Raw genomic sequence first — 15196 nt, forward strand, 5'->3', positions numbered from 1 at the left:
GTCCTGGAGGTGTCCCCCGCAGTTCCTTTGATAACGGTTTCTCTTTACAAATGATTATTGCACAATTCTTGCTTTTTGCATCGTGGCCTCAATGAACCCATCCCTGGTTATCAAAGAGCAATTTTCAGATCATTTCCATTGCAGAAAAGAAAGTGATTACCAGAGATAATCTGCTGGAAACACACAGGCTGCAATCAGGCTTAAGACAATAACAAATGGAATCATAAAATGTGGAATCAAAGCTTTGCCTTTAATGTTGGTGATAGGCAGAGAATAAAATGGGTTAAATATTGCAGTTCAGTTGAACTGTGGCAGCTTTTAAATTGTTCACAAGAGTTGTCTGTTCCTCAAATGCTTCCAGCAAGGAAAAACATCACACACTTTTACTATTCTCTGAAGGAAAACAAAAGGCAGTCTTTTCAAAACCTGTGTCTGCAGTTAGAAAAGACTGGAACCAAAATGGTAGTGGGTTTTTTGTGTTGTGAGTTCAAATAGGGTAGACAGAAATGTGATTCCTGAAGAGTATCTTGAGTAGTATGTTGCAGTAGAAATGAAAGGGAATTGTGTGCCTACACTCACCAACCACTGGTAAAAAGCATGACATGATCTAGAAAGATGGGGGCAGACTGAGGGGGGCAGATGTGTGTGGGGGGGTGAGAAACAGTTTTTTACACAGTAGGGCCTAAAGGCCAAGCAAATGCAAGAAATAGTCATAGGTTCATCAAGAGTTCTGGACAGAGTTCATAAAAGCTTGTCACGCTAAATACGTTAGTCTTTACAGTGTCTGAGCTTGTAGCCTGCTGACCACAGCTGGACTTTCATCGGTGTAACTAAGTGTAGGGTTGGGCTCCTGGGCGTAGCCGGGGGGGGGCAGCTGTCCTCCCCCGTAATCAAGTAAATAAATAAAAATGCTTAACTAAAAGTAGAAATAATCAGAATATTTGAAAGAGGAGGAAATCTTTTACCCTACCACAGAAAGACTCTGCTCACCTCTCTTGCTCAGCCATGCACCAAAATGGGCAAGATGGGCCAAATTTAGATATATTTGGTGAGATTGCCAAAAGAAAAAATTGAATTGAGGTATTTTTTGTCCAAAAAAATTTAAGATAGTAGGATATAGATTAATTATGGATGCCATATCAATACTACAGTATTAGCACTGTATAAAATGTTGGCATAAATAAACTTAGTATTGCAATCGTAAAGTTTAATATAGTATATTTGGATAAAGAATTGTACTTAATATAGGTAGTAAAAATAGAAGACTTGAAGCAGCAGTATTTAATTCCTGAAATAATTACAGATTTTTTAAAGATATATCTGAAATTTATTATTATTTATACATACTTGTATATGGACCAAGGCTATTTTTTCTCCAATATTTGATGCATTTATTTCCATTAGAACTTGCCTGGCATCTATGAAGTCATATGTCGTATAGAGCTATACAAAGCACTGAAAACATATCCTGAATTGCTTGTTATTTGCCCACACTTTAAAGCACATCTAATGGCAAGTGAGAACGTAGTTTCGGTGCCGCTAATCTACTCCAGAATGTGTGGTGTTAAAATGAAGAAGAAAATGCCATGACCAGATGCAGAATTGCCTCATCTTCACCACTGCGGAGCCACAGCTGCCCCAACACACCTCCTGGATTTGCAGGCTGACTTTCAAATTTAGACATTAAATTCTGGTTGCAACTCTAAAATGTAAATTTCAATGTACTGTATGTAATGGGGGGGGGGGGGAATCCTATTGAGCTAAAGTCAATGGCAGCTTTCAGTTTCGTTCTGCAAGTTTAAATTACCTAAACAGTGGTTTCTTCTTATCTTTGGGCTCCACTGGATCTGTTTATTGATCATTCATCCTGATTTGCTGGCACAAAGCCTACACAGCAGTTTGACCGTGTCCGGGCTTTATTAAGCATTCACTCTTGATTTGTTTATGGAGTGCTTATGTGATCCTTCCCGTCTCCCATTACTTGCATATACCATGTGATTGATAGTAAATTCATACATAAAATAATCTGTTCCCTTATTGCTTGTCCAGAAAATGCTAAAACTGCCTGTAATTCAGAATTTGGTCCTCCTTGTCCCACCTCGCCTTTGCAATCTGGTCTTTGTTTAATTCGTAGTGGAAATGTGCTTCTCAATAAACTGCTTTTGCACCATCAAATGTCTTAGTTTCATTCAAATGTTTAATCACCCACAAAAGCAGTTTATTGCCTCATATTCCCCTCCTGCAAACATTATCCTGTTAATTAATGGGGCAATAAAAAGAAGCAGTAAAATCTACCACATTGCATCATCTTTAATGCCTGATCTTAAACATTCCTACCATGATTGGACTGGGTGAAATCATTGCCTCGCCATCTGGCACCCCCAATATGAAGCTTTCAGAAGGCCCAAAGCAGCTCTTACTTCTCCTGCCAGCCCCCACCTCTCCCCCCCCCCCCAGCACAGGCTTCGAATCAGGCAGTTAACAGGCAGCTTTGGGGTGGGGTGAGGTTGTGGGTCCACAGACCTACTTCTAACAAAATCCCCCAGCCCCCATCGAACCGCTATCACTCTTTCTCCATGCATGTGTATAGAAACACGTTTGGTTTTGTGTGTACCCACTGAGGGATGCTGCTGCCACACAGGGCCTCCTGGCACGGGCAGTGAAAGAGAGAGCGGCTTGCTCATCATATGTGACAAGTCCACACCTGCACACCTGCTCTGCAGTGTCCTGTGACAAAGCGTACATCCATATAGAACGGCTGGTGGTGATCCTCACTTCAAACACTGTAATTCCTGAACTCTGGGGCAAACTAACCATTACATGCAAATGTGGGTAATGAAGCATTTCTTTTTAATGAAAAGCTGCGCAAGGAAGCTGAAATTTTGAGCAGGAAGGGGTGCTTAACACTTTGCCTGCCAGCCTCTCCAACCAACCCTCATCTCTTGAGCTGCCTTCCCCAAAATGAGGTATATGTTTATTTGCTGCATGTCACAATCCGTCTCAAAGCAGCATACAAATTAAAATGATAAGACAAAGGGAGGGTGAAAACACAATAATATTGATAAAACAGAACTGAAAATCCAGTGGCAGCATTAGTTACCAAAGTGAAAATGTTTTGAAAAGGTGCATTTAGAATCCTGCTGTGCTGTTGCAGTTCAAGGTGGAGAGATGTTTGGGCTTGGATACTGTACCCAAATGTCTGTTGCCTCTTTCAGGTCCAGATTCAGCTTTCTCTATGGCTGCCACCATGCTGCACAACTCATGTTATTTGTAAAATGTACTGCATTTAAATATTTGCTCCGTTCTCCGCTGCTTCTTGCTCTTCCAAATCATTTAATAGGGATGTCAGCTTAGCATATATTTTTCAGTTTTCATGGTATGGTGGATTATTTTGAGACTGTATTTGAGCTGTTTGTTTTGGTCTAGCAGCAACTGGGCTGGTCTTTTTCATTTAATTGCACTGCTGTTGATTTAAACACTGACTTACAGATATAAGACACCATGAGAGGACTTTTGCCCTTAGTGGTGAACTAAAAGTATTTATGCATGTAACAAATAAAGTCATTCCATTAACAGAAGGCTTGAGCTGTGCTGGGGTGTGTGACTCATGGCTGAGTAGGGCTGTGGCTCATTGCCAATGCTGCCTTCCCATTGATAAAACCGTGCTCAACGCACCTTACAACAGGAGGAGATTTACAAAATTACAAACATAACAAAAGTAGTTGCAAACAATAAACAAAACACATGAAAAAGTACACAGCCAAATTGAACTACCGTATTTTTTGCTCTATAAGACTCACTTTTTCCCTCCTAAAAAGTAAGGGGAAATGTGTGTGCGTCTTATGGAGCGAATGCAGGCTGCACAGCTATTCCAGAAGCCAGAACAGCAAGAGGGATTGCTGCTTTCACTGCGCAGTGATCCCTCTTGCTGTTCTGGCTTCTGAGATTCAGAATATTTTTTTTATTGTTTTCCTCCAAAAACTAGGTGCGTCTTGTGGTCTGGTGCGTCTTATAGAGCGAAAAATACGGTATTTCCACATTAATATTGTTACACGCCCTTCCCAATCTCTGAGCAGTGTGAGGTTCCAGGGAGTTCCAGGCTGTTTCCCAGGGTCTCTGTTGGCCTAATGTTGCCTGCTATTTTATTCCTTCTTCTTCCTGAATTTCTTGCACCCGGGTCCCACACTTAAATTTAAAATGAAGCAATATGGAAAGATGCTTTAGTTTGGCAAGTGCTAGTAAAAAGAAGTGAAAGGGGATTCCCCATTTGTGCGCTGCCGCTTACATGTGTGCCAGAAATGGGCAAGGGCAGAAGGGGGGGGGGGCAGAATGGGCCTCGTATGGAACACACGTATGGATTCCCCATATCCCGTAGGGAAGCCACTGAAAGAATGTGGTTGGTCAAGGGAGCGATGGACTCAAAAAGGTTGAAAACCACTGCCTAACAAACTCATATTTAGCAGACCATTACCAGCCTGGATCCTGGCTTGTATTTTAACACACGAAATCCTTAGTTTCTTGCTTTCTTGAGAAACCTCGAATGAGCAAGAAACCTCGAATAAAATTCAAGATATTAACAGATGCTAAAGAAAGAGGTGGATTTGCCCTGCCAGACCTTAAACTATATTATGAATCAGCCACATTTTGCTGGCTGAAAGAATGGATGCTTCTTGAAAATACTGATCTTTTAGATCTGGAAGGTTTTAACAATGTATTTGGTTGGCATGCATATTTATGGTAAGACAAAGTTAAAGTTCATAGAGCCTTTAAAAATCATATTATTAGAAAAGCATTGTTTAATGTTTGGATAAGATACAAGGATTTGCTAGAAAATAAAACCCCAAGATGGTTGTCACCAATGGAAGCGAAGGCATTGAAAAAGCTCAATATGGAGGCCAAATGGCCGAAGTATTGGGAAATTCTGGAGCAAGAGGGAGACAGGTGCGAGATTGGCTCCATTATTATCAAATAATGGAGGCATATAATTTGGACAAAAAATTAGGCTTCCAGGTGGAAAAATCAAAATTAGGAACAGAATTGTTAGAACCCAAAGTTAAGAATTTGTCAAGAATGTATAACATGCTGCTGAAATGGAATACTCAAGATGAAACGGTGAAATCTGCTATGATTAAATGGGCACAAGATGTCGGGCATAACATTATGATGGCTGACTGGGAACAGTTATGGACCACAGGTATGAAGTTTACGGCATGCAATGCCTTAAAGGAGAATTTAATGAAAATGATTTACCGGTGGTACATAACACCAGTCAAGCTGGCAAAAATCTATCATTTGCCCGATAATAAATGTTTTTTCCACCCTTACCTTTTGCCCAGCTCTTTCCAGGCAGAGGTCTGCGCTTTAATGCTCCATGTCTGAGGATTTTTGTTTGTTTGTTTGTTTGTTTACCCATGAAAACCTGCTCTTTAAAGCGGAATCAGAGCAAAAGTCAATCCACTTTTCCCACAGACTGACGTTTGCTTCAATGGAGCTTTAATTGATGGATTTTTCCAGGGAATTTTCCGGAGTGAAAAAAGGATGCTTGGACACGGAGTGGTAAATTGTGGCCTGTGCTTGGAAAAAGTGGAAGAAAGGTGTGGATAAGCCCTGTGGGGGGGGGGCAGGTAAGGCTAAAGGGCACAGGTGCGCAATGACACTCCCCCACCATGCATTCTGTGTGTGCAATACCTTGTATGTTCCATGAATCTTTGCACTCCAAAGTATTTCTTGAATTTTCATGAATCCTCCTTATAGGCAAAACATTTACAGTGGTGCCTCGCAAGACGAAAAGAATCCGTTCCGCGAGTTTCTTCGTCTTGCGGTTTTTTCGTCTTGCGAAGCAAGCCCATTAGCGGATTAGCGCTATTAGCAGTTTAAGGGCTATTAACGGCTATTAAAGGCTTAAGGGATTAGCGGATTAGCTGCTAAAAGGCTATTAGCAGCTTAGCGCTTTAGAAAAAGGGGTTGGGGAGCGAAAAAACCCCTCAAGAATCGCAAGACATTTTTGTCTTGCGAAGCAAGCCCATAGAGAAATTCGTCCTGCGAAGCACCTCTGAAAACGGAAAACCCTTTCGTCTTGCGGGTTTTCCGTCTTGTGAGGCATTCGTCTTGCGGGGCACCACTGTATTTATTTAACAGTACTCCTGCTAATTCCACTTTCTTTCACTTTCCTTATGCTGTCACTCAATTAATTTGCTGCAATTTCCATGGAGAGAGGGAGAAGGCATCACTCTGGCTCTCTCTCCTCCCCCCCCCCCCGGCCTTCCTATCATTGCACATTTTTTAATAAATTGAACCCAAAACCTCAAGAGCTTTGAATTTGTCAGGAAATTTCCTACCACAGTGTTCGAGTGAGTATGAAATTGCCCCGGAACACATTTCCACCATCCCTGAAATAAATAGTTGGGTTGTGATTCTGAGAAATAGGTTACACTTTTTATTGTAATAGTATCCCAGTACTGTTATGATGAGTGTGAAAAGTGGAGCGCTGTTTCGCTTCTCCTTCTCTCTCTCTCTCTCTCTCTCTCTCTCTCTCTCTCTGACTTCAAAGGGCTCAATGTCTTGGAAAATACACCACACTGATTCTTAATGTGTATTTCAGCCACAGCTGATGCAGGAAGTATAATGTTGTATTAAAACATTTTCCATGATAGCAAGAAAGCTGCATTAGAACTATCATTTTTATTCTAACATGCAATAAAACAGTGGAACAACAAGAGCATTTAGGTTAGAATCCTGCTGTTACTCTGAAGCCTGGCAAAATCTTTTTCACTCTTAAGATTTTTTTTCTTCACTTTTCTCTAAACAGCTTACAGTAAGCAACACTTCAGTTCAGCTGTCAGGTTTAATTCAGAGAAGGGGCTTGGCCAACTGAACAACAACCTGCCCCAGTTTGGACAGAAGACCACCAGTAGTCAGAAAGCAAAACAACAGCTTTATCTCCCCATTTCTGTTCTGATGTCCCTTACTGCCATACTTTGTACATCCTCTGCTTCTCATGCGCTGGATGAGCAAACTCATTATCCCTTCTCCCTCTAGGATATGGATGAGCACCCAGAGAGCAACATGGGCACTTGGCTGGGTGGAGACGCAGGCTGCAAGATTCCAAACTCCGTCCTTTATCAAGAACAAAAAACTGCACCATCTGGCTACCATAGAAGCCAACTCCCTTCATCCCACCCAAAAAATTTAGGGGGCTGTGCCCCAAGCTGATCGGCATTTCCATTGAAATGGTATGGGTGCACCTCATCATGTGATCGGTTATGTAGAGCAGGGCTTATCTGCCCCCACCCCAAATATTTTATTCAAGTGGGAACCTCTGCTGGCTATTATTATTATTTACAATCGGCACTTCTATTAGAATACACACACACACACACACACACACAACATTTCTCCAGGGTATTGAGCTGAGGAGTTTCTTTAGACTTGGGGTGCTGGGGCACAATACAAGCCGTCAGTGATAACAAGAGCCATAAAGCAATACTGTGGGTATTCTGAGTGCATTCACACTGCCCCAATACCACCTGCCATTTTTATGACAGTCTCCAAAGAATGCATTACAGGAGTCTAGTCTGGATATGACCAGGGCATGGATGACGAGGGTGAGGCTGTTCCTGCCAAGTGACAGGATCGCTGCTGGTGTACCAGCTGAAGGGGTTAAGAAAGGGCCAGTGACTGACTGCTGCCACCACCTGAACCTCCCAAACTCTGAGCTTGGTCTTTTAGGGAACGTGAGACCTTCAAGATGACTTGTAAACCTCCATTCAGAGATTCTGGTTTCCCCATCTTGTGTGGATTAAGTTTCAGCTTATTCATTCTTTTCTATCCCTGTGCTACCTCCAGAACCATATCTGCTTATTTTCACAGCAGAATTATCATTATTCTTATTTTAAAAATAGGTTGCTCAGGTTTGCTCCACAAAGAGCTGAAACAGCGTTTGAAAGTCATTATAGACCCACAAGGTCCAGAGGGCTGCTGTTACCTTGGGCAGGCAGGTGTTAACCTGGTGAACTTTGGCATATATTTCCAATAATGATCCACACTGCAGCACATCTGGGAGTCAACCTCTGAACTGCAGAAGCTGAAACAGTTGACTTGACTGATGTGAGATTTCGATGACACTGTTAATTGGTATATAAGCATCCCTATGTGCCAATAGCATTAAAAATCACACACTTTTTTCTACTTGAGTGTGCTTATAGTATCAGTGCTGTTTCTAATTAGGACTGAATTGTGAACTATCCACCAATATTTAGAATTTGCTTTGCTTCCAATCTTGTGCCTCAAATTTCAAATGAGTCCGAACTCAAAATCTGAAATAGCATATTGGATGTGATGCTATATTTCAAACTTCAGACTCAAAGTCATTCAGACTTGTTGATATCTTCATTCTTTGCAGGGAATGGGAATTAATCACCTATTAAATCTCCTAAACTGCCAACTTTCAGTACTACATAGCATTATATGTCAACTATGAAGGTGCTGAGATCAGCATGGGCTCCACCATCTGGGCGAGCTTTAGGAGCCAACTCATTATTTGTGGTCGCTTCCACCTTCCCCCAGTCCTCCCGCACAGTGGTTCCCTATTAGCTAACTACTGAGGCCCCTCTAATTTTCAAAAGCCAAGCCACAGACCCCCTACTTACAAGAATACTTGGCTAGTTTAGATGTATTCAAGTCTCCAGGGCCAGATGAACTGCATCCAAGAGTATTAAAAGAACTGGCAGATGTGATCTCAGAACCACTGGCAATCATCTTTGAGAATTCCTGGAGAACAGGCGAAGTCCCAGCAGACTGGAGGAGGGCAAATGTTGTCCCTATTTTCAAAAAGGGGAAAAGAGAGGACCCAAATAATTACCGCCCAGTCAGTCTGACATCAATACCAGGGAAGATTCTGGAGCATATCATTAAGCAAACAGACTGTGAGCACCTAGAAAGGAATGCTGTGATCACCAATAGTCAGCATGGATTTCTAAAAAATAAGTCATGTCAGACTAACCTGATCTCGTTTTTTGACAGAATTACAAGCCTGGTAGATGAAGGGAACGCAGTGGATGTAGCCTACCTTGATTTCAGCAAGGCATTTGACAAGGTGCCCCATGATATTCTTGTAAAGAAGCTGGTAAAATGCGGTCTTGACTATGCTACCACTCAGTGGATTTGTAACTGGCTGACTGACCGGACCCAAAGGGTGCTCATCAATGGTTCCTCTTCATCCTGGAGAAGAGTGACTAGTGGGGTGCCACAGGGTTCTGTCTTGGGCCCGGTCTTATTCAACATCTTTATCAACGACTTGGATGATGGACTCAAGGGCATCCTGATCAAATTTGCAGATGACACCAAACTGGGAGGGGTGGCTAACACCCCAAAGGACAGGATCACACTTCAAAACGACCTTGACAGATTAGAGAACTGGGCCAAAACAAACAAGATGAATTTTAACAGGGAGAAATGTAAAGTATTGCACTTGGGCAAAAAAAATGAGAGGCACAAATACAAGATGGGTGACACCTGGCTTGAGAGCAGTACATGTGAAAAGGATCTAGGAGTCTTGGTTGACCACAAACTTGACATGAGCCAACAGTGTGACGCGGCAGCTAAAAAAGCCAATGCAATTCTGGGCTGCATCAATAGGAGTATAGCATCTAGATCAAGGGAAGTTATAGTGCCACTGTATTCTGCTCTGGTCAGACCTCACCTGGAGTACTGTGTCCAGTTCTGGGCACCACAGTTCAAGAAGGACACTGACAAACTGGAACGTGTCCAGAGGAGGGCAACCAAAATGGTCAAAGGCCTGGAAACGATGCCTTATGAGGAACGGCTAAGGGAGCTGGGCATGTTTAGCCTGGAGAAGAGGAGGTTAAGGGGTGATATGATAGCCATGTTCAAATATATAAAAGGATGTCACATAGAGGAGGGAGAAAGGTTGTTTTCTGCTGCTCCAGAGAAGCGGACACGGAGCAATGGATCCAAACTACAAGAAAGAAGATTCCACCTAAACATTAGGAAGAACTTCCTGACAGTAAGAGCTGTTCGACAGTGGAATTTGCTGCCAAGGAGTGTGGTGGAGTCTCCTTCTTTGGACGTCTTTAAGCAGAGGCTTGACAACCATATGTCAGGAGTGCTCTGATGGTGTTTCCTGCTTGGCAGGGGGTTGGACTCGATGGCCCTTGTGGTCTCTTCCAACTCTATGATTCTATGATTCTATGATTCTATGATTCTATACTTTTGAAAATTTTGATAACGCTAAGATAGCTACCTCTGCAAAGCAATTTTTTGAACAAAATGTGGGGTAGCCCCTAATAAGCAAGTGATTTTAGGTGTACTAAAAAAAAAAAAGACTAAGGCTGAATGATATCTGGTTTTCAACATTGTAATATATCATCAGCTAAACATCACAATATGGGGAGAGGGTGTTATTGGGGTGTTGTGTGTATTTTGTGGTTTTGTATTTTGATTTTGTTCTGTGACCGCCCTGAGACCTCTGGGTATATAAATTCTAATACTACTACTACTCATAATAATAATATTCTGATCTATAACGATGTCTGAAATTGAAGATCAGGAATGGGGTTGAGGGAATCATAGAATCTTAGAGCTGGAAGGGACCCGAGGGGAGCAGCAGCTGCGGAGAATGGATGAGTGGCGGGAGGAGAGGAAACGGAGTCACCTCCATCACATGGTTTGAAAGGAAAACTGAGAAGCTGGGGTTATAGAATACATCGTGCCTCCCAGATCAGTACCAGGTGAGATGTTGAGCCTGTCCCTCAGACCAGGACCACAGTCCTCCTTTCATCTCATGTCCACATTCAGAAGCAGCAAGAAACTTCCTCATGGCTTCTGAGTGTCTCGCAACCCAGCACAAGGTAACTGAGTAGCTACCCTTCTAGAGGACTGACAGACTGAAGGAGAGGCCAGACTGCATCTCACCTTGTGATGCTACTCATTTGCTACCCTCCCCCAGACACATACAGCAATGCTATGGGAAGAGCCATACCTCAGTGACGGAGCATCTGCTTTGCATGCCAAAGGTTCAATCCCCAGCATCTCGAGACTGTTATTGTCATCGTTGTCATCATCCTTGGCATCCGTCTGTCTTGAGAGACAATGGAGTGCACCTCTAGGGGTGAAGTCAAACTACAAGGAGAACTCAACATGTGGCTGTGGCTGCAGAGACCAGTCGCTTGTAACTGCTGCCTCCCCCATTGTTCATGCTGCATTTGCAGCACCAAAGTGACCTCCCCAGGGTGCAAACCTGGGCAGTGTGTAAGGAGGCCCTGGGCTGTCCAGACGACAAGACCACCCTGATGTGGTCCAAAGGAAAGAAGAGCAATACATTTGGCATCAGCTTGGCTGCAGGAGTTGCCACAAGGAGGCACACAAGGCACCATCTGGATTTGTGTAGGATTTACTCCTTAGCCTTTTCTTCTCCCAAAGATATCCTGCAAGGCAGTGGAGGTTTAGGGGCAGAGTCTTTCTTCTCCTAGATGGGCTACCTTCCCAGGTGGATGAGCCCCACCTGCACCTCACTTCCCTCTAGAAGCACAGGCAGAAACCATGCTATGGATGGGTTTCTGGACGCTGGGAGAGAATCACCTGAAACTCTGGAGAGCCGGTCAGCGTTGAAAACACTGGACAAGATGGGCCAATTCAACATAAGGCAGCTTCCTATGTTCCTAAGCTGTGAGAGGACATCTCTTGACATCCTGTCCAGTTTGGTCCTTGATGTCATATATGAAAGCATCCAGTTAATCAAACAGCAGCACAGAGTATTGGTCAGAGCTGGGGGCCAAGAGTTGTGAAATTAGAACTAATTTCAAATAAATTTTATAAGCAACTGCCTTACTTCTGAATTTGGGGCTTAGTTTATTCTGATTCACCCTTGTGGATCCTACCTGTGGAGCCTTTCATACAGTACACAGCCAAACTATTTGCTGCTACAAAGTTTGGTGATGGTAATCAACTTGGAAGACTTTAAAGAGGTGATGGGACCCATTCAGTGAGATCAGTCTGTCTGTTCAATAGCTACTAGTCATGATGGCCACATATTGCGTATGATGGACTTGGGAGTCAAATAATGAGCTGTTAATTTCACAATTGCCCTTTTTTGTCTCTCAGCAAAAACAAAAGATATGTGGACTGTACATCCAAAGATTTCGATATTCATTTCTCTTTAGGAAATGTGTGAATTACACAGTGGGAAAAGTAATTAAAACCAATGATTTGAACGGATATTTTGTCTATGCTGATCATAATAATGTAAATTAACTAGCTCCTGACACAGCACAGCAATCCTTCCTCTGGGGAACTACGAAACTGCAAATTCAACAATATGACAAGCCCATTTGCATAGAGTCTGTAACACATACTGCCTGCTTATGTAATTTCACTCTGAGTGGACTGAATTAAGTAACTGGTCTTAAATTGTTTTGATTTGAATCGGTCCATCCTGAGTGGAGTATGTACGACTATGTATTACTGTTTCTGTGCTAATGGATTTAGCATATTGTTGTTGAGATTGCAGTTTTGTAGTTATTCTGGAGGAAGCACAGACATGTTCGAAACTTATTTGGAGAACAGTATGGCAATAAGCCACTTTCTGCATCTGTTAATTTCTGCATTTTTTGTTTGCTGCTTAGAGAGCATTGCCTATGCAGCTTACCTATGCTTTTTTTAAAAAATAAGGCATGCTTTGTATTCAGCTTGGACTATGCATACATAGCCAGTGTTTCTAACATACCAACATCCAGTCTTTGAGCCATGAAAAGACCTCAGCAATAAGAGAAGTTGACAGCCATTTTTTTCTATCAAGTGCTGTTTTCTTGGAAGTAAGCTGCCAGCAGTGGACAAGGACAGAAATGGTTCTGAGTGGGACCAGAGGGGCTTCACGCTCTTCTTCTCCCCCCCCCCATGCTCCTCAGCTTGATAGCAGCAAGGTGTCCTCGGTGGGGCCAGGTACTATTTCCATCTGGATTTTAGGAGGGTGAGGGACCTCCTTGTGCTACGGAGATGACTGTAGGATACAATTACGAATGGTGAACAGGAGACTGAAAATTTTATCATTGGGATAATACGTTGTGGGCCATGTAAGATTAAGCAGGGAGTCAGAAGCAATTGAGGTCCCCCCCGCCCCCCGAACTAGAAACAGGGGGAAATGCATTTTCTCGGAGACAATGCACGCTGGCCAGAGAATGTGACTGTTACCTAGAGAATGTACAAAGGGGACTAAGCTAATTGGCTGGAGAATGCCCAAAATGTAGTTCAGATATGCACATTCTCCAAGGTCCGCTGGAAATTGCATACAATGTGCAGGAATGTGCACAACTCCCACTTCATAGATGAAGTAAGTGCACATTCTTCACAAAGCCTGGTGAATCTACAAAATGGCTAGCTGTCCTGACAATAACAGTTTAACTTAGCATTCCCCCTAATGGCATTAGAGGGAATTGGGCAGCTATTTTCTAAGCCGTCGGCAGGTGGCACTACTGCCTGAAATAGCAGACCCCACCTCTAGAGAGCAGAAAAAGCATGCTCTGTTTGAGTGTGATACTAATGAGTACCCTTATTTGTTTGACAGTGGAACGGACTCCCTTGGAAGTGGGGGGGGGGGGGCTCTCCTTCCTTGAAGGTTTTTGGATGGGCATCTCCCATGGGTGCTTTAGCTGAGATTGCTGCATTGCAGGGGGTTGGACTAAATGACCCTCATGGGTAACCAGTCAACTCTACAATTCTATGTTCTTGGCCCAGAAGGGGCTTTAGTTTGATGTCAAATGCAATTTCACAGTGCTTAGGCTACTTATGGAGAAGTTTACACCCTGGAATTTCAACCAAATACAGTGGTACCTCGGGTTAAGAACTTAATTCGTTCTGGAGGTCCGTTCTTAACCTGAGGTTAAGAACCTTTAGCTAATGGGGCCTCCCGCTGCACGATTTCTGTTCTCATCCTGAAGCAAAGTTCTTAACCGAGGTACTACTTCCAGGTTAGCGGAGTCTGTAACCTGAAGCGTATGTAACCCGAGGTACCACTGTAAGGGTACTTATTAGTTCTACATTGAAATTATGCTATTTTTTGGCTCCCATTCGCCTTACTTCACTGTAAGTCTACTGGGTTTTTTTACTGGGTATATAGCACAGCATGTTTCAGGCCTCTAGTTGTGTGAGCTTTTAAGAATAACTTTATTTTATCTATAGATCCTTTAAGGTGTTTTTTTTTAAGCATAATCAAAGAAACTGCTATGTATCCTTAAGTGATAATTTGGACATTATTTGGGATGGCATTAGGAGTATAAAATTGCTGGCACAGCAGCGTTTAGAATACAGAACAGCATGTGGCTACTTTGTCTAATATCAACACTCGTAAACTCTTTCAAAGACTCTCTGTGTCAAAGCCTGAAAAGGAGATGAAAGTTTTGTCTAAATTACATAGATGAAATGGTAAAGCGAAGGAAAACACAAGCTGTAAAATCTTTCTGATGAATACCAATGATCAAAGACCTGATGTATTTCTGTACTCCAAAAACACCCAACACAAGCAATTTTAAATTTATTTATTTATTTATTGCTGGGGGTTCCTTCAAAGCCTTGCAAGTAGTTTCTCATCATGACAATTTTAATGTAAGCAACTCATTCTCAGGCTTTAATGGGATTCACCCTGGTTAAGTTAAAAGTCGCTTGAGAGGCAGTCTAGTGGCTTCTGTTTACACCAATCCATCTCTCCTGGAGCTGGGGCTTCATTTCATAGGGGGGAAAGCAGCCACGGTGGGTAAAAATTGATTAAAGCAAATGCTATTCCATCTGATGTAGCTGTTTCTGCTTCATTTCAGAATAATGTCCCTTTTTGTAAACACACCCTCTGAAGAAGAAAGTAGAAAGTTAGGCAGACTTTAATTTTTTTTTTAAAAAAACCCTGTATTATCAAAGTCAGGAAATAATCATTCTTGACATGATGGCTGGTTGGCTGCAGAACAGATGAGTCTCTGTTCAGGGTGAACTTGCATCATCTTTGACTTGATGTGGGGATTTTTTTTTCAGTGTTCATCATTAGTGATTCTTCATACATGCATCTCATTGCTTGAATGTGCAAACCTCTCCAATGCGTTAACAAACCAGAGAAGGAGAGGCATTCAACAGCTTCTCAGGTGTTGCACAGCAACGTGGTCATAGAATTTATCCTATTTCACCCTCTGAATATCTC

The sequence above is a fragment of the Podarcis tiliguerta genome, assembly GCF_965153285.1.
Source record: "Podarcis tiliguerta genome assembly, chromosome: 5".
Taxonomy (NCBI): Eukaryota; Metazoa; Chordata; class Lepidosauria; order Squamata; family Lacertidae; genus Podarcis; species Podarcis tiliguerta.